This window comes from Ranitomeya imitator, chromosome 8, assembly GCF_032444005.1.
Source record: "Ranitomeya imitator isolate aRanImi1 chromosome 8, aRanImi1.pri, whole genome shotgun sequence".
Lineage (NCBI taxonomy): Eukaryota > Metazoa > Chordata > Amphibia > Anura > Dendrobatidae > Ranitomeya > Ranitomeya imitator.
Window position 1 is genome coordinate 67873300 of NC_091289.1, and position 20380 is coordinate 67893679.

Sequence of the window (20380 nt, forward strand, 5' to 3'; positions counted from 1 at the left end):
GCTCTGAGAAGCAAAGGGGTGCACCGCCGTGCTGTTAGTTCGGCACGGTGGGTCTTTTTGCCCCTTTTGCGTGGTTTTCGTTTTAGGGTTTTTTGTAGACTGCATAGTTCTCTTTGCTATCCTCGCTCTGTCTAGAATATCGGGCCTCACTTTGCTGAATCTATTTCATTCCTACGTTTGTCTTTTCATCTTGCTAACAGTCATTATATGTGGGGGCTGCCTATTCCTTTGGGGTATTTCTCTGAGGTAAGTCAGGCTTGTATTTCTATCTTCAGGCTAGTCAGCTCCTCAGGCAGTGCCGAGTTGCATAGGTAGTTGATAGGCGCAATCCACTGCTGCTTCCAGTTGTGTGAGGATAGATCAGGTACTGCAGTCTACAGAGATTCCACGTCTCAGAGCTCGTCCTATTGTTTTGGGTTATTGCCAGATCTCTGTATGTGCGCTGATTACTGCACGCTGTGTTGCCTGATTGCCAGCCAGAACAGTACAAGGAGCCTTTCAATGATTTCCAATAGAGGGAAAAAAGAAATCCTGACATCATTTTTTTTTCTTAGCTCTGTCTTCAGTCTTTTTTTTCCCCTAGACATTAGAGTGCTTCAGGACACAGCTGTGGACATGGATATTCAGGCTCTGTGCTCCTCAATGGATAATCTCGTTGTAAATGTACAAAAGATTCAAGATACTATTGATCAGAAATCGATGCTAGAGCCAAGAATTCCGATTCCTGATTTGTTTTTTGGTGACAGAACTAAGTTCCTGAGCTTCAGAAATAATTGTAAGCTATTTTTGGCCTTGAAACCTCATTCTTCTGGTAATCCTATTCAACAGGTTTTGATTATTATTTCTTTTTTGCGCGGCGACCCACAGGACTGGGCGTTTTCTCTTGCACCAGGAGATTCTGCATTGAGTAATGTTGATGCATTTTTCCAGGCGCTGGGATTGCTTTACGATGAGCCTAATTCAGTGGATCAAGCTGAGAAAAATCTGCTGGCTTTATGCCAGGGTCAGGATGATGTAGAAGTATATTGTCAGAAATTTAGAAAATGGTCAGTACTCACTCTGTGGAATGAATCTGCACTAGCGGCTTTGTTCAGAAAGGGTCTCTCTGAAGCTCTTAAGGATGTAATGGTGGGATTTCCTATGCCTGCTGGTTTGAATGAGTCTATGTCCTTGGCCATTCAGATCGGTCGTCGCTTGCGCGAGCGTAAATCTGTGCACCATCTGGCGGTATTGTCTGAGAGTAAGCCTGAGCCTATGCAGTGCGACAGGACTATGACTAAAGTAGAACGGCACGAACACAGACGTCTGAACAGACTGTGTTTCTATTGTGGTGATTCTACTCATGCTATTTCTAATTGTCCTAAACGCACTAGGCGGTTCGATAGCTCTGCCGTTATTGGTACTGTACAGTCCAAATTCCTTTTGTCCATTACCTTAATGTGCTCTTTGTCATCATATTCTGTCATGGCGTTTGTGGATTCAGGCGCTGCCCTGAATCTGATGGATTTGGATTATGCTAAACGTTGTGGATTTTTCTTGGAGCCTTTGCGGTGTCCTATTCCGTTGAGAGGAATTGATGCTACACCTCTGGCCAAGAATAAGCCTCAGTACTGGGCCCAGCTGACCATGTGCATGGCTCCTGCACATCAGGAAGTTATTCGCTTTTTGGTACTGCATAATTTGCATGATGTGGTCGTGTTGGGGTTGCCATGGCTACAAACCCATAATCCAGTATTGGATTGGAACTCTATGTCGGTAACCAGCTGGGGTTGTCAGGGAGTACATGGTGATGTTCCATTTTTGTCTATTTCGTCATCCATTCCTTCTGACATCCCAGAGTTCTTGTCGGACTTTCAGGATGTATTTGAAGAGTCCAAGTCTGATGCCCTTCCTCCGCATAGGAATTGTGATTGTGCTATCGATTTGATTCCTGGTAGTAAATTCCCTAAGGGTCGTTTATTTAATTTGTCCGTACCTGAACACACCGCTATGCGCAGTTATGTGAAGGAGTCCCTGGAGAAGGGACATATTCGCCCATCGTCGTCACCATTGGGAGCAGGGTTCTTTTTTGTAGCCAAGAAGGATGGTTCGCTAAGACCGTGTATTGATTACCGCCTTCTTAATAAGATCACTGTTAAGTTTCAGTATCCCTTGCCATTGATTTCTGACTTGTTTGCTCGGATTAAGGGGGCTAGTTGGTTTACTAAGATTGATCTTCGTGGTGCGTATAATCTGGTGAGAATCAGGCAGGGAGATGAATGGAAAACGGCATTTAATACGCCCGAGGGTCATTTTGAGTATCTGGTGATGCCGTTCGGACTTGCCAATGCTCCATCTGTTTTTCAGTCTTTTATGCATGACATTTTCCGTGAGTATCTGGATAAATTCTTGATTGTTTACTTGGATGACATTTTGATCTTCTCAGATGATTGGGAGTCTCATGTGAAGCAAGTCAGAATGGTTTTCCAGGTACTGCGTGCTAATTCCTTGTTCGTGAAGGGATCAAAGTGTCTCTTCGGTGTGCAGAAAGTTTCATTTTTGGGGTTCATCTTTTCCCCTTCTACTATCGAGATGGATCCGGTTAAGGTTCAGGCCATCCAGGATTGGACTCAGCCGACATCTCTAAAAAGTTTGCAGAAATTCCTGGGCTTTGCTAATTTTTATCGTCGCTTCATCTGTAATTTTTCTAGCATTGCCAGACCATTGACCGATTTGACCAAGAAGGGTGCTGATTTGGTTAATTGGTCTTCTGCTGCCGTGGAAGCTTTTCAGGAGTTGAAGCGTCGTTTTTGCTGTGCCCCTGTGTTGTGTCAACCTGATGTTTCTCTTCCGTTCCAGGTCGAGGTTGATGCTTCTGAGATTGGTGCAGGGGCGGTTTGTCACAGAGAGGTTCTGGTTGCTCAGTGTTCAAACCATGTGCTTTCTTTTCCAGGAAATTTTCTGCTGCTGAGCGTAATTATGATGTGGGCAACCGAGAGTTGCTGGCCATGAAGTGGGCATTCGAGGAGTGGCGTCATTGGCTTGAGGGTGCTAAGCATCGCGTGGTGGTTTTGACTGATCATAAGAACCTTACTTATCTTGAGTCTGCCAAGCGCTTGAATCCTAGACAGGCCCGTTGGTCGTTATTTTTTGCTCGTTTTGATTTTGTGATTTCATACCTTCCGGGCTCTAAAAATGTGAAGGCGGATGCTCTGTCTAGGAGTTTTGTGCCCGACTCTCCGGGGTTATCTGAGCCGGCGAGTATCCTCAAGGAAGGAGTCATTGTGTCTGCCATCTCCCCTGATTTGCGGAGAGTGTTGCAGAAATTTCAGGCTAATAAACCTGATCGTTGTCCGGCCGAGAAACTGTTCGTCCCTGATAGGTGGACTAGTAAAGTTATCTCTGAACTTCATTGTTCGGTGCTGGCCGGTCATCCAGGAATCTTTGGTACCAGGGAGTTGGTTGCTAGATCCTTCTGGTGGCCATCTCTGTCACGGGATGTGCGTGCTTTTGTGCAGTCCTGTGGAATTTGTGCTAGGGCTAAGCCCTGCTGTTCACGTGCCAGTGGGTTGCTTTTGCCCTTGCCGGTCCCGAAGAGGCCTTGGACACATATTTCGATGGATTTCATTTCTGACCTTCCCGTTTCTCAAAAGATGTCTGTCATTTGGGTGGTCTGTGATCGCTTTTCTAAAATGGTCCATCTGGTGCCCTTGGTTAAATTGCCTTCCTCCTCTGATTTGGTGCCTTTGTTCTTCCAGCATGTGGTTCGTTTACATGGCATTCCTGAGAATATTGTTTCTGACAGAGGTTCCCAGTTTGTCTCGAGGATCTGGCGAGCCTTTTGTGGTAGGATGGGCATTGACCTATCTTTTTCCTCGGCCTTCCATCCTCAGACTAATGGCCAGACCGAACGAACCAATCAGACCTTGGAAACATATCTGAGATGTTTTGTTTCCGCTGACCAGGATGATTGGGTGTCATTTTTGCCGTTGGCTGAGTTCGCCCTTAATAATCGGGCCAGCTCGGCTACCTTGGTCTCTCCATTTTTCTGCAATTCTGGGTTCCATCCTCGTTTCTCTTCAGGACAGGTTGAGTCTTCGGACTGTCCTGGTGTGGATTATGTGGTGGACAGGTTGCAGCAGATCTGGACTCAGGTAGTGGACAATTTGACCTTGTCCCAGGAGAAGGCTCAGCTTTTCGCTAATCGCAGACGCCGTGTGGGACCCCGACTTCGTGTTGGGGATCTGGTTTGGTTATCTTCTCGTCATATACCTATGAAGGTTTCCTCTCCTAAATTTAAACCTCGTTTTATTGGTCCGTATAGGATTTCTGAGATTCTCAATCCGGTGTCTTTTCGTCTGACCCTCCCAGACTCCTTTTCCATACATAATGTATTCCATAGGTCGTTGTTGAGGAGATACGTGGCACCTATGGTTCCATCTGTGGAGCCTCCTGCCCCTGTTTTGGTGGAGGGGGAATTGGAGTATATTGTGGAGAAGATTTTGGATTCTCGTGTCTCTAGACGGAAACTCCAGTATCTGGTCAAATGGAAGGGTTATGCTCAGGAAGATAATTCCTGGGTTTTTGCCTCTGATGTCCATGCCCCAGATCTTGTTCGTGCCTTTCATGTGGCTCATCCTGGTCGGCCTGGGGGTTCTGGTGAGGGTTCGGTGACCCCTCCTCAAGGGGGGGGTACTGTTGTGAATTCTGTGGCTGAGTTCACTTCTGTGGTCACAAGTGGTATTGCAGTCTCTGGGCTTCCTCCCTCAGGTGTTTTGGTGAGCTCGTTGGCTGCCTTGCTATTTAGCTCCACCTGAGTCTGTCTTCCTTGCTCCTTGTCAATGTTCCAGTGTTGGATCTGAGCTACTGCATCTTTCCTTGGGCCTGCTGCTCTGCTAGATAAGTGCTTCTAGTTTGTTTTCTGTTTTTTCTGTCCAGCTTGTTATTATCTTTTGCTGGAAGCTCTGAGAAGCAAAGGGGTGCACCGCCGTGCTGTTAGTTCGGCACGGTGGGTCTTTTTGCCCCTTTTGCGTGGTTTTCGTTTTAGGGTTTTTTGTAGACTGCATAGTTCTCTTTGCTATCCTCGCTCTGTCTAGAATATCGGGCCTCACTTTGCTGAATCTATTTCATTCCTACGTTTGTCTTTTCATCTTGCTAACAGTCATTATATGTGGGGGCTGCCTATTCCTTTGGGGTATTTCTCTGAGGTAAGTCAGGCTTGTATTTCTATCTTCAGGCTAGTCAGCTCCTCAGGCAGTGCCGAGTTGCATAGGTAGTTGATAGGCGCAATCCACTGCTGCTTCCAGTTGTGTGAGGATAGATCAGGTACTGCAGTCTACAGAGATTCCACGTCTCAGAGCTCGTCCTATTGTTTTGGGTTATTGCCAGATCTCTGTATGTGCGCTGATTACTGCACACTGTGTTGCCTGATTGCCAGCCAGAACATTAGAGGTGCAAAAATCCAAAGTGGCGTTGGACAGAGGAGTTGTATGACCAGTTTGTGGAATGATTTCTCAATGACCGCTGACACGACAGGTACTGCTGCATCGATTCACAGTGACAGGAGACAGCATTTGTCCAGTATGGTTATGAACTACTTTTCCTCCCTTATCGATGTTCTCCCTCACAGGTCATTCCCCTTTGATTAGTGGGCATCTAAAATAGACACCTGGCCAGAATTGGCAGAATATGCATTACAGGAGCTTGCTTGCCCTGCTGCTAGTGTGCTATCAGAAAGAGTCTTCAGTGCTGCTGGTTCAATACTGACCGAAAAAAGGACACGTCTGGCTGCCCAGTATGTTGATGATCTAACCTTCATTAAAATGAACCAATCATGGATTTCAAATTATTTTGCCCCACCTTCTCCTGCTGACACGTAGCTTGCCGGAAAAATGTCTTGCTTTTGCCTCTCCTTACTGACTGCTCCAATTCCTTCATTTGCAGCTGCTGAATGTCCACCATAGGCCATTTTTAAACCTCCCTAAATGGGCTGACTCCCCCCACAGGGTCATGGTCACCTGTTGTGAATTCCGCTCTTGGGCTCCCTCCGGTGGTTGTAAGTGGCACTTTTGTGAGTTCTGCTCTTGGGCTCCCTCTTGTGGTTTCAAGTGGTATGGCTGCTCCTTGGAGTTAGCTGTCTTCAGCTGCTTCCACTGATCGTCTTTTCTGCTCAGCTATTTATTTCTGCTCTGTCCTTCAGCCAGTGCCACTTGTAATTGGTTCCTGGTTGGATTCACATCTCTTTGGAGTTCCCTGTTATCCTGACCAGTTCAGCTAAGCTAAGTTTTTGCTTGCTCTTTTCTGTCCATAGTTTGTGGACTTATCCATTCTGTGCTTTCTATGTTTGTCCAGCTTGTCAGTGTGAATTTATTCTGTCTTGCTGGAAGCTCTGGGAGGCAGATTTGCCCTCCACACCTTTAGTCAGGTGTGGAGATTTTTTGTAAACTCTGCGTGGATTTTTGTAGTGTTTTATACTGACCGCACAGTATTCCATCCTGCCCTATCTATTTAGCTAGACTGGCCTCCTGTGCTCATCCTGGTTTCATTCTGTGTATGTCTTTTTCCTCTCCACTCACAGTCATTATTTGTGGGGGGCTAATCTATCCTTTGGGGATTTTCTCTGAGACAAGATAGTTTTCCTGCTTCTATTTTTAGGGTTAGTTAGCTCAAAAGAAGGAAAAGAAAGTTCTGAACCATTTTTTTTCTGTGCTCTGGTTTATTTTTTTTTTCCTCTTGATATCTGGGTAGTTCAGCATTTATGCTCTGGCATGGATGTTCAGGGTTTGTTTTCTCGTGTGGATCAACTTGCTGCACGAGTACAGAGTATCCAGGACTACGTTGTCCAGACTCCGGCTTTAGAGCCTAGAATTCCTACTCCTGATTTGTTTTTTTGGGACAGATCCAAGTTTTTGAACTTTAAAAATAACTGCAAATTGTTTTTTGGTTTGAAACCCCGTTCTTCAGGTGATCCCATTCAGCAAGTGAAAATCATCATATCCTTGCTGCGTGGTGACCCTCAAGACTGGGCTTTTTCTCTTGAACAGGGGATCCGGCATTATTGAATGTTGACGCATTTTTTCAAGCGCTCGGATTATTGTATGACGAACCTAATTCTGTATATATAGGAATAAATATATAAATGGAGGGCACCGCAAAAATACAACAAAGATTGGAAGGTTCACTGTGGGCTTGTGATTAAACATGAAGAAAGAGCAAGAAAAAGATCATGCCCACATAGACAGGAACACCTCCATATATAATCCAGTATCAAAAATAGTTTTTATTATTAAATTGGCAAAAAACTCAAGACTGCACATAAGTACACACACAAAACAACAACACAAAAACCATTAAAAACACTTAAAAAATGCAAACATGCAAGAAAACATGCCTATATATATATATGTCATATCCTAGAATGAGGAAAATGACAACCCACAAAACATGTGCTTCCCACAATAATGTTATCACAAGAATCTGACTGCACAAGCGAAGATAATGCAAGGATAAATGACCACTCCATGAAATGGGTGTAAAGATGTTAATATTGCAATACCATACATTAGGGTTGAGCGACCTTGACCTTTTTAGAGTCGAGTCGTGTTTCGCGAAACCTGACTATCTTAGAAGTCGAGTCGAGTGGAATCGGCCGATTATGGCGAAAAGTCGGGTGTCGCCCGAAACACGAAACCCAATGCAAGTCAATGGGGGAGCATAGTCGGCAGTGAGTGGAGGCCAGGAAAACACCTACACTGCCCATTTTAATGGCAAAAACATCGATTCTTTTTACTGAAGCTTGTCAATCGTAATTTAGCTTATAATAATTGGAAGGCATTTGAAATTGGGGGTCATTTGGCTAAAGTTGTGGGGGGTAGGGCTGGTTCAAGTAATTAGTGGGCCCAGGAAATCTGGAACGCGTCACGGCAGTGGAGCAGGGAGAGGAAAGTATTTCAACTTTGCAAGTGCTGTGATCCTGAGCAAGCAGGGGGGGCCCACTCGTTGGCACTGGCACTGGCACAGGGCCCCTCAAAGTACAGCGGTGTGTTTGCACGGCGGGGGCGCCTCCCACCGGCAGCAACACTTTTGCGTACTATGAGAGGCCCTGTGCCAGTGACGTCGCCAACTAGTATTCCTCCCCCCACCTGATGAAGGAACCTGCACTTTCATCTGCACCTTCCTCTTTGTCCCCGTGTAAGGTGGTATGGTATGCGGGAAGAGGAACCTGACTTTCAGCAGGGTCACAATCTTGCTGTGTAGCGTGCACGGGGAATTTAGCGTTATGGGTCAATGTACCAGCAGACTCATCTATCACTGGCTGGGCAATGGGCAGGATGAGGAGGAAACACAGATATAGGCCCAAAGAATAAAGTGGGCTAAATGCAGTTCAAAATTGGTAACACAGGACTAACCAGGGGGCATTGCAGTGGAGGACAACTGGAATTAGAGGCTGACACAGAGAGTAGGCCCAAATCAGTAAGTAGTCGAAATGCAGTTCAAAATTGGCAACCGTAGTAAACAGGCGGCACAGCTTTGTTCAGTGGAGGAGAACAGCAAGGAGTGGCAGACACCGATAGTAGGCCCCAACCCAACTAGTAGGCCAAATGCAGTCTAACATTAACAACTACTTAACGAGAGCCTGAAAATGGAATTTCAGGACAGGAAACCAGGAGAACAGCAAGGAGTGGCAGACACCGATAGTAGGCCCCAAACCAACTAGTACGCCAAATGCAGTTGTTCCATTTAACCACAATTTAATGAGAGCCTGAACATAGAAGCTCAGGAAAGGCAACCTGGAGAACACCTTGTAGTGTAACACACCATCTCTCTACACCCCATACCCAATTTGTAGGCCTAATGCAGTGTAGTTTCCAACAACTACTAAACGAGAGCAGGAAGATCGAAGCAATGGCGAGGAAACCTGGGGAACACCTTGGAGTGGAACACACCATCTCTCTTCACCCCATACCCAATTTGTAGGCCTAATGCACTGTAGTTTCCAACAACTACTAAACGAGAGCATTAAGATCGCAGCAATGGCGAGGAAACCTGGGGAACACCTTGGAGTGGAACACACCATCTCTCTACACCCCATACCCAATTTGTAGGCCTAATGCACTGTAGTTTCCAACAACTACTAAACGAGAGTCGGAAGACCGAAGCAATGTGGATGAAACCTGGGGAACACCTTGGAGTGTAACACACCATCTCTCTACACCCCATACCCAATTTGTAGGCCTAATGCAGCGTAGTTTCCAACAACTACTAAACGAGAGCATTAAGATCGAAGCAATGGCTAGGAAACCTGGGGAACACCTTGGAGTGGAACACACCGTCTCTACACCCCATACCCAATTTGTAGGCCTAATGCACTGTAGTTTCCAACAACTACTAAACGAGAGCAGGAAGATCGAAGCAATGGAGAGGAAACCTGGGGAACACCTTGGAGTGTAACACACCATCTCTCTACACCCCATACCCAATTTGTAGGCCTAATGCAGTGTAGTTTCCAACAACTACTAAACGAGAGCAGGAAGATCGAAGCAATGGCGAGGAAACCTGGGGAACACCTTGGAGTGGAACACACCATCTCTCTCCACCCCATACCCAATTTGTAGGCCTAATGCACTGTAGTTTCCAACAACTACTAAACGAGAGCATTAAGATCGCAGCAATGGCGAGGAAACCTGGGGAATACCTTGGAGTGGAACACACCATCTCTCTACACCCCATACCCAATTTGTAGGCCTAATGCACTGTAGTTTCCAACAACTACTAAATGAGAGCAGGAAGATCGAAGCAATGGAGAGGAAACCTGGGGAACACCTTGGAGTGTAACACACCGTCTCTCTCTACACCCCATACCCAATTTGTAGGCCTAATGCAGTGTAGTTTCCAACAACTACTAAACGAGAGCAGGAAGATCGAAGCAATGGCGAGGAAACCTGGGGAACACCTTGGAGTGAAACACACCATCTCTCTACACCCCATACCCAATTTGTAGGCCTAATGCACGCACTGTAGTTTCCAACAACTACTAAACGAGAGCATTAAGATCGCAGCAATGGCGAGGAAACCTGGGGAACACCTTGGAGTGGAACACACCATCTCTCTACACCCCATACCCAATTTGTAGGCCTAATGCACTGTAGTTTCCAACAACTACTAAACGAGAGTAGGAAGATCGAAGCAATGGAGACGAAACCTGGGGAACACCTTGGAGTGTAACACACCGTCTCTCTACACCCCATACCCAATTTGTAGGCCTAATGCAGTGTAGTTTCCAACAACTACTAAACGAGAGCATTAAGATCGCAGCAATGGCGAGGAAACCTGGGGAACACCTTGGAGTGGAACACACCATCTCTCTACACCCCATACCCAATTTGTAGGCCTAATGCACTGTAGTTTCCAACAACTACTAAACGAGAGCAGGAAGATCGAAGCAATGGAGAGGAAACCTGGGGAACACCTTGGAGTGTAACACACCGTCTCTCTACACCCCATACCCAATTTGTAGGCCTAATGCAGTGTAGTTTCCAACAACTACTAAACGAGAGCATTAAGATCGCAGCAATGGCGAGGAAACCTGGGGAACACCTTGTAGTGGAACACGCCATCTCTCTACACCCCATACCCAATTTGTAGGCCTAATGCAGTGTAGTTTCCAACAACTACTAAACGAGAGCATTAAGATCGCAGCAATGGCGAGGAAACCTGGGGAACACCTTGTAGTGGAACACGCCATCTCTCTACACCCCATACCCAATTTGTAGGCCTAATGCACTGTAGTTTCCAACAACTACTAAACGAGAGCATTAAGATCGCAGCAATGGCGAGGAAACCTGGGGAACACCTTGGAGTGGAACACACCATCTCTACACCCCAGACCCAACTTGTAGGCCGAATGCAGTGTTGTTTTCAACAACTACTTAAGAAGAGCCTGAAGATCAAAGCTCAGAAAAGGCAACCCGGGGAACACCTTGGAGCGGCAGACACTGGTAGTAGGCTGTAAACCCCAAATTTTGGTCAATGGAGTTTATGAAATGTTCCAGGGGTACACAGGCAGCATTGGTGTGGTAAGCGGAGGACAATTTATATTTGGGACTGCAGACAGACTTTGTAGGCTGTCCCCTCTGGACCATGCATCCACAACATTAACCCAGTGCGCCGTAATGGACATCTAACCTTTCGTGGACATGCCTACTGGTCCATGCATCTGTTGTCAGGTGCACCTTTCTACTATTAGATAGCCAGAGAGCATGGACAATGCAGATTTTTACATGATGCTGTAGTGCTGGGATGGCTTTTCTCGCAAAAGAAGTGACGACTGGGTAGCTCTTACCGTTGTACAGCGTAGTCCATCTGGGGTTTGTAATTGTAAAATAGAGAATAAAAATTGGCTGTATGCACTTTAAAATAGGTTACAGGGGTACACGGGCGGCAGTGGTCTGGTCAGTGTAGTTGTAGTAGAAAGAAGGGACCGCAGACAGGCTTCGAAGGCCTAACATAACAAATTGGACAGGCTGTAGGCACTTTTACATTGGTTCCAGGGGTACACGGGCAGCAGTACAATGGTCAGTGGAGGCCAAGTGGAAGGAGGGACCGCAGACAGGCTTCGAAGGCCTAGCATAAAAAAATAGGGCTGTTGGCAATTTACAATTGGTTCCAGGGGTACACGGGCAGCAGTACAATGGTCAGTGGAGGCCTAGTGGAAGGAGGGACCGCAGACAGGCTTCGAAGGCCTAACATAACAAAAATAGGGGTGCAGGCAATTTAACATTGGTTCCAGGGGTACACGGGCAGCAGTGGTCTGGTCAGTGTAGTAGTAGTAGAAAGAAGGGACTGCAGACAGGCTTCGAAGGCCTAACATAACAAAATTGGGCTGTTGGCAATTTAAAATTGGTTCCAGGGGTACACGGGCAGCAGTACAATGGTCAGTGGAGGCCTAGTGGAAGGAGGGACCGCAGACAGGCTTTGAAGGCCTAACATAACAAAAATAGGGGTGCAGGCAATTTAACATTGGTTCCAGGGGTACACGGGCAGCAGTGGTCTGGTCAGTGTAGTAGTAGTAGAAAGAAGGGACTGCAGACAGGCTTCGAAGGCCTAACATAACAAAATTGGGCTGTTGGCAATTTAAAATTGGTTCCAGGGGTACACGGGCAGCAGTACAATGGTCAGTGGAGGACTAGTGGAAGGAGGGACCGCAGACAGGCTTCGAAGGCCTAACATAACAAAAATAGGGGTGCAGGCAATTTAACATTGGTTCCAGGGGTACACGGGCAGCAGTGGTCTGGTCAGTGTAGTAGTAGTAGAAAGAAGGGACTGCAGACAGGCTTCGAAGGCCTAACATAACAAAATTGGGCTGTTGGCAATTTAAAATTGGTTCCAGGGGTACACGGGCAGCAGTACAATGGTCAGTGGAGGACTAGTGGAAGGAAGGACCGCAGACAGGCTTCGAAGGCCTAACATAACAAAAATAGGGGTGCAGGCAATTTAACATTGGTTCCAGGGGTACACGGGCAGCATTGGTCTGGTCAGTGTAGTAGTAGTAGAAAGAAGGGACTGCAGACAGGCTTCGAAGGCCTAACATAACAAAATTGGGCTGTTGGCAATTTAAAATTGGTTCCAGGGGTACACGGGCAGCAGTACAATGGTCAGTGGAGGACTAGTGGAAGGAGGGACCGCAGACAGGCTTCGAAGGCCTAACATAACAAAAATGTCAATACAATGGTATTGTCAGTGCCAGGCATTGAAGGATGTCAGCGCATAGACTAAACATTGGTGGAGCTGTGAGAGATAATTTTGCAAGTGGTAGAGCACTGCTTGAGCTGGAGGGGGAACTGTCTTGTGGCCGGCGGTACAGGCCCAGGGCCCCTCATATTACAACGGTGTGTCTGACGTTGGGTGCGCACCACCACTGCCAGAGACACTTTATTGTACTATGAGGGACCCAGTGGCAGTGCCGTCGACCAAAAGCGGGCAAACCCACCTCTTCAGAAAAAAAACAGCACTCTCACGGGTGCTGTCGCCAAGTGGCGATACCACGGCCCCGTGTGGGGAGTTTGGCCATTTAGGGAGGTGTAAACATGTCGCATGCTGGACAATCAGGTGCAGCAAATTACGATATTGGAAAAGTCATTCATAATAGTCCACAGGCAAGACCTTTTCATAGGAAAGCTAGGTGTCAGCCGGACAAGGTGGGGCAAAAGATTTCGAAATCCAGTTGTGGTTCATTTTAATGAAGGTTAGATCATCTACATTTTGGGTAGCCAGACGAGTCCTTTTTTCTGTTAGTATTGAACCTGCAGCACTGAATACTCTTTCTGATAGGACACTAGCTGCCGGGCAAGCAAGCTCCTGCAATGCATATTCTGCCAATTCTGGCCAGGTGTCTAATTTGGATGCCCAGTAATCAAATGGGAATGACGGTTGAGGGAGAACATCGATAAGGGATGAAAAATAGTTTGTAACCATACTGGACAAATGTTGTCTCCTGTCACTTTGAATTGATGCTGCAGTACCTGTCCTGTCTGCGGTCATAGCAAAATCACTCCACAACCTGGTCAGAAAACCCCTCTGGCCAACGCCACTTCTGATTTCTGCCCCTCTAACTCCTCTGGTCTGCTGGCCCCTGCAGCTCGTGTGAGAACGATCACGGGCGCTGTGTGCAGGGAATGCCAGAAGCAAACGGTCAACAAGAGTTGATTGTTTGGTTGCTAATATTAGTTCCAAGTTCTCACGTGGCATTATATTTTGCAATTTGCCTTTACAGCGAGGATCAAGGAGGCAGGCCAACCAGTAATCGTCATCGTTCATCATTTTAGTAATGCGTGTGTCCCTTTTGAGGATACATAAAGTATAATCCGCCATGTGGGCCAAAGTTCCAGTTCTCAAATCTGCGGTTGTGCTTGGTTGAGGGGCAGTTTCAGGCAAATCCACGTCACTTGTGTCCCTCAAAAAACCAGAACCCGGCCTTGCCGCACCAACAATTTCCAGTGGTCCCTGAAAAGCTTCCTTATTAAAAATATAATCATCCCCATCATCCTCCTCGTCCTCCTCCTCCTCTTCGCCCGCTACCTCGTCCTGTACACTGCCCTGGCCAGACAATGGCTGACTGTCATCAAGGCTTTCCTCTTCCTCAGCTGCAGACGCCTGATCCTTTATGTGCGTCAAACTTTGCATCAGCAGACGCATTAGGGGGATGCTCATGCTTATTATGGCGTTGTCTGCACTAACCAGCCGTGTGCATTCCTCAAAACACTGAAGGACTTGACACATGTCTTGAATCTTCGACCACTGCACACCTGACAACTCCATGTCTGCCATCCTACTGCCTGCCGGTGTATGTGTATCCTCCCACAAAAACATAACAGCCCGCCTCTGTTCGCACAGTCTCTGAAGCATGTGCAGTGTTGAGTTCCACCTTGTTGCAACGTCTATGATTAGGCGATGCTGGGGAAGGTTCAAAGAACGCTGATAGGTCTGCAAACGGCTGGATTGTACAGGTGAACGGCGGATATGAGAGCAAAGTCCACGCACTTTGAGGAGCAGGTTGGATAACCCCGGATAACTTTTCAGGAAGCACTGCACCACCAGGTTTAAGGTGTGAGCCAGGCAAGGAATGTGTTTCAGTTGGGAAAGGGCGATGGCAGCCATGAAATTCCTTCCGTTATCACTCACTACCTTGCCTGCCTCAAGATCTACAGTGCCCAGCCACGACTGCGTTTCTTTCTGCAAGAACTCGGACAGAACTTCCGCGGTGTGTCTGTTGTCGCCCAAACACTTCATAGCCAATACAGCCTGCTGACGTTTGCCAGTAGCTGCCCCATAATGGGAGACCTGGTGTGCAACAGTGGCAGCTGCGGATGGAGTGGTTGTGCGACTGCGGTCTGTGGACGAGCTCTCGCTTCTGCAGGAGGACGAGGAGGAGGGGGTGCGAACGGCTACAGCCAACTGTTTCCTAGACCGTGGGCTAGGCAGAACTGTCCCAAACTTGCTGTCCCCTGTGGACCCTGCATCCACAACATTCACCCAGTGTGCCATGATGGACACGTAACGTCCCTGGCCATGCCTACTGGTCCATGCATCTGTTGTCAGGTGCACCTTTGTGCTCACAGATTGCCTGAGTGCATGGACGATGCGCTCTTTAACATGCTGGTGGAGGGCTGGGATGGCTTTTCTGGAAAAAAAGTGTCGACTGGGTAGCTCGTAGCGTGGTACAGCGTAGTCCATCAGGGCTTTGAAAGCTTCGCTTTCAACTAACCGGTAGGGCATCATCTCTAACGAGATTAGTCTAGCTATGTGGGCGTTCAAACCCTGTGTACGCGGATGTGAGACTAAGTACTTCCTTTTTCTAACCATAGTCTCATGTAGGGTGAGCTGGACTGGAGAGCTGGAGATCGTGGAACTAGCGGGGGTGCCGGTGGACATGGCAGACTGAGAGACGGTGGGAGATGGTATTGTTGCCGCCGGTGCCCTAGATGCAGTGTTTCCTACTACGAAACTGGTGATTCCCTGACCCTGACTGCTTTGGCCTGGCAAAGAAACCTGCACAGATACTGCAGGTGGTGCGGAAAATGGTGGCCCTACACTGCCGGAAGGGATGTTGCGTTGATGACTAGCTTCATTGGCCGAGGGTGCTACAACCTTAAGGGATGTTTGGTAGTTAGTCAAAGCTTGCAAATGCATGGTGGTTAAATGTCTATGCATGCAACTTGTATTGAGACTTTTCAGATTCTGCCCTCTGCTTAAGGTAGTTGAACATTTTTGACAGATGACTTTGCGCTGATCAATTGGATGTTGCTTAAAAAAATGCCAGACTGCACTCTTTCTAGCATCGGATACCTTTTCAGGCATTGCAGACTGAGCTTTAACCAGATGGCCACGCTGTCCTCCAACAGGTTTTGGCTTTGCCACACGTTTTGGGCAAGATACGGGCCCGGCAGATGGAACCTGTTGCGATGTTGATGCCTGCTGCGGCCCCTCCTCCTCCGCTTCAGAACTGCTGCCGCCTGCACCCTGTTCCCCCAATGGCTGCCAATCGGGGTCAATAACTGGGTCATCTATTACCTCTTCTTGCAGCTCGTGTGCAACTTCGTCTGTGTCACCGTGTCGGTCGGTGGTATAGCGTTCGTGATGGGGCAACATAGTCTCATCAGGGTCTGATTCTTGATCATTACCCTGCGAGGGCAATGTTGTGGTCTGAGTCAAAGGACCAGCATAGTAGTCTGGCTGTGGCTGTGCATCAGTGCACTCCATGTCAGATTCAACTTGTAATGGGCATGGACTGTTAACTGCTTAACTTTCTAAGCCAGGGACGGTATGTGTAAAGAGCTCCATGGAGTAACCCATTGTGTCGCCTGCTGCATTCTTCTCTGTTGTTGTTTTTGCTGAAGAGGACAAGGAAGCGACTTGTCCCTGACCGTGAACATCCACTAACGACGCGCTGCTTTTATATTTATCAGTTTCACGAGAGGAGGCAAAAGAGCTAGAGGCTGAGTCAGCAAGATAAGCCAAAACTTGCTCTTGCTGCTCCGGCTTTAAAAGTGGTTTTCCTACTCCCAGAAAAGGGAGCGTTCGAGGCCTTGTGTAGCCAGACGACGAACCTGGCTCCACAGCTCCAGACTTAGGTGCAATATTTTTTTTCCCACGACCACCTGATGCTCCACCACTACCACTACCCTCATTACCAGCTGACAATGAACGCCCCCGGCCACGACCTCTTCCACCAGACTTCCTCATTGTTTTAAACATGTAACCAAACTAACGGTATTTGTTGCTGTCACACAACTTACACGGTGAGCTATAACTTCAGTATGATTTAGCTACCCTTTTACAGGTGGGTGAGACCACAACGAAAATCAGGCACAATGTTACACACTCTGTTTTGGTGGCACCAAATGAGAGAGATGCCACACACGCAGGACTGTCACTGAAGCACAAATGTAAATATTAATCTTCCACTGTTTTTTTTTATTTTTTTATTTTTTTTTCAGGGAGACTTTAGAAACAAAATAAAATAAAATGATTTTTTCAGGAAGAATTTAGAAACCAAATAAAATAAAATGATTTCTTCAGGGAGAATTTAGAAAACAAATAAAACAAAAAATAAGCTTTCTATGGCCCACTGAGTGAGAGATGACGCGCACAGGAGTCAGGAGTGGCACACAAGCCCAGAGGCCAATATTTTTCTCCCAATGATTGATGTAGTGATTTTTTCAGGTTGATTTTGGAACCCAAATCAAGCTACAAAAATAATAGGCTTTCTATGGCCCACAATTGGAGAGAGAGAGAGAGAGATGGCACACCCAGGAGTCAAGACTGGCACACAAGCAGAAAGGGCAATATTAATCTCCCACTGTTTTTTTTTTTTTTTTTCAGGGAGACTTTAGAAAAAAAAAATAGAATAAAATGATTTTTTCAGGAAGAATTTAGAAACCAAATAAAATAAAATGATTTTTTCAGGGAGAATTTAGAAAACAAATAAAACAAAAAATAGGCTTTCTATGGCCCACTGAGTGAGAGATGACGCACACAGGAGTCAGGAGTGGCACACAAGCCCAGAGGCCAATATTTTTCTCCCAATGATTGATGTAGCGATTTTTTCAGGTTGATTTTGGAACCCAAATCAAGCTACAAAAATAATAGGCTTTCTATGGCCCACAATTGGAGAGAGAGAGAGAGAGATGGCACACCCAGGAGTCAAGACTGGCACACAAGCAGAAAGGGCAATATTAATCTCCCACTGTTTTTTTTTTTTTTTTTCAGGGAGACTTTAGAAAAAAAAAAAATAGAATAAAATGATTTTTTCAGGAAGAATTTAGAAACCAAATAAAATAAAATGACTATTTCAGGGAGAATTTAGAAAACAAATAAAACAAAAAATAGGCTTTCTATGGCCCACTGAGTGAGAGATGACGCACACAGGAGTCAGGAGTGGCACACAAGCCCAGAGGCCAATATTTTTCTCCCAATGATTGATTTAGTGATTTTTTCAGGTAAATTTTGGAACCCAAATCAAGCAAAAAAAATAATAGGCTTTCTATGGCCCACAATTGGAGAGAGAGAGATGGCACACCCAGGAGTCAAGACTGGCACACAAGCAGAAAGGGCAATATTAATCTCCCACTGATTTTTTTTTTTTTTTTCAGGGAGACTTTAGAAAAAAAAATAATAGAATAAAATGATTTTTTCAGGAAGAATTTAGAAACCAAATAAAATAAAATGATTTTTTCAGGGAGAATTTAGAAAACAAATAAAACAAAAAATAGGCTTTCTATGGCCCACTGAGTGAGAGATGACACACACAGGAGTCAGGAGTGGCACACAAGCCCAGAGGCCAATATTTATCTCCCACTGATTGATTTATTGATTTTTTCAGGTAGAATTTAGAACCCAAATCAACCCAAAAAATAAATAGGCTTTCTATGGCTCACTACCTGAGAGAGAGAGATGGCACGCTTAGGACTGGCACACAAGCCCAAAGGCCAATATTAATCTCCCACTTTTTTTTTTTTTATTCAGGGAAAATTTATAAACCCAATAAAAAAAAATAATAAATAGGCTTTCTATGGCCCACTATCTGAGAGAGAGAGATGGCATGCTTAGGACTGGCACACAAGCCCAAAGGCCAATATTAATCTCCCTTTTTTTTTTCAGGGAGAATTTATAAAACAAAAAATAAATAAATAAATAGGCTTTCTATGGCCCACTATTTGTGAGAGAGATGGCACGCTTAGGACTGGCACACAAGCCCAAAGGCCAATATTAATCTCCCACTGATTGATTTATTGATTTTTTCAGGTAGAATTTAGAACCCAAATAAAGCAAAAAAAAAAATAGGCTTTCTATGGCCCACTGAGTGAGTGATGATGCACACAGGAGTCAGGAGTGGCACACAAGCCCTGAGGCCAATATTTTTCTCCCACTGATTGATGTAGTGATTTTTTCAGGTAGATTTTGGAACCCAAATCAAGCAAAAAAATAAATAGGCTTTCTATGGCCCACTGACTGAGAGATGGCACACACAGGAGTCAGGAGTGGCACACAAGCCCTGAGGCCAATATTTTTCTCCCACTGATTGATGTAGTGATTTTTTCAGGTAGATTTTAGAACCCAAATCAAGCAAAAAAATAAATAGGCTTTCTATGGCCCACTGAGTGAGAGATGGCACAGACAGGGATGGCACTCTAGCAGAAATGCCAATCTTAATCTCCCACAAAAAAAAAAAAAGGAACTGTCCTTCAATTACTATCTCCCTGCAGTAATCTCAGCCAGGTGTGGCAGGCAGCAATAAGGAGTGGACTGATGCACAAATTAAATAAAAAGTGTGGACAAACAAACAAGATAGCTGTGCAGAAAGGAAGGAACAAGAGGATTTGTGCTTTGAAAAAAGCAGTTGGTTTGCACAGCGGCGTACACACAGCAATGCAGCTATTAGGGAGCCTTCTAGGGCAGCCCAATGAGCTACAGCGCTGAGAAAAAAAAAATGTAGCTTCCACTATCCCTGCACACCGAAGGTGGTGTTGGACAGTGGAAATCGCTACAGCACAAGCGGTTTGGTGGTTAATGGACCCTGCCTAACGCTATCCCTGCTTCTGACGAAGCGGCAGCAACCTCTCCCTAAGCTCAGATCAGCAGCAGTAAGATTGCGGTCGGCGGGAACGCCCCTTTATAGCCCCTGTGACGCCGCAGACAGCAAGCCAATCACTGCAATGCCCTTCTCTAAGATGGTGGGGACCAGGACCTATGTCATCACGCTGCCCACACTCTGCGTTTACCTTCATTGGCTGAGAAATGGCACTTTTCGCGTCATTGAAACGCGACTTTGGCGCGAAAGTCGCGTACCGCATGGCCGACCCCGCACAGGGGTCGGATCGGGTTTCATGAAACCCGACTTTGCCAAAAGTCGGCGACTTTTGAAAATGAACGACCCGTTTCGCTCTACCCTACCATACATCCCTATAATGAGGCACATAATATGCGTGCAGGATACTTCAATAATATAGAAACTTTAGTCATATGGCAAAAAGAAAAAATGTAACTGATGAAAAAAGGCGTACAACAAAAATGGTGATGAATGAGACAGTAGAAAAAATAGAAAAGCATAAGAGATGTTAATATATGAAGTGTCTCAGTAATAGTACGCATAGGACCTGCGGGAGAGGGAGGGAGAGGGGGAACTAGACAATGCAAGAGCCCAAAACCTCAATCCCATGGGAAAAAAATAAAAAACTTGTCATACCCACAGTCCAAAGCCATAGAGAAAAATCTTGTGAAGTGGGGAAGCAGAATGTGGGATAGACTCCTATCCAACATTTTGCTTCCCCACTTCACAAGATTTTTTTTTAGTCCTATGCGTACTATTAGGCCAGGGACACACACAACGTATAAAAAAACGGTC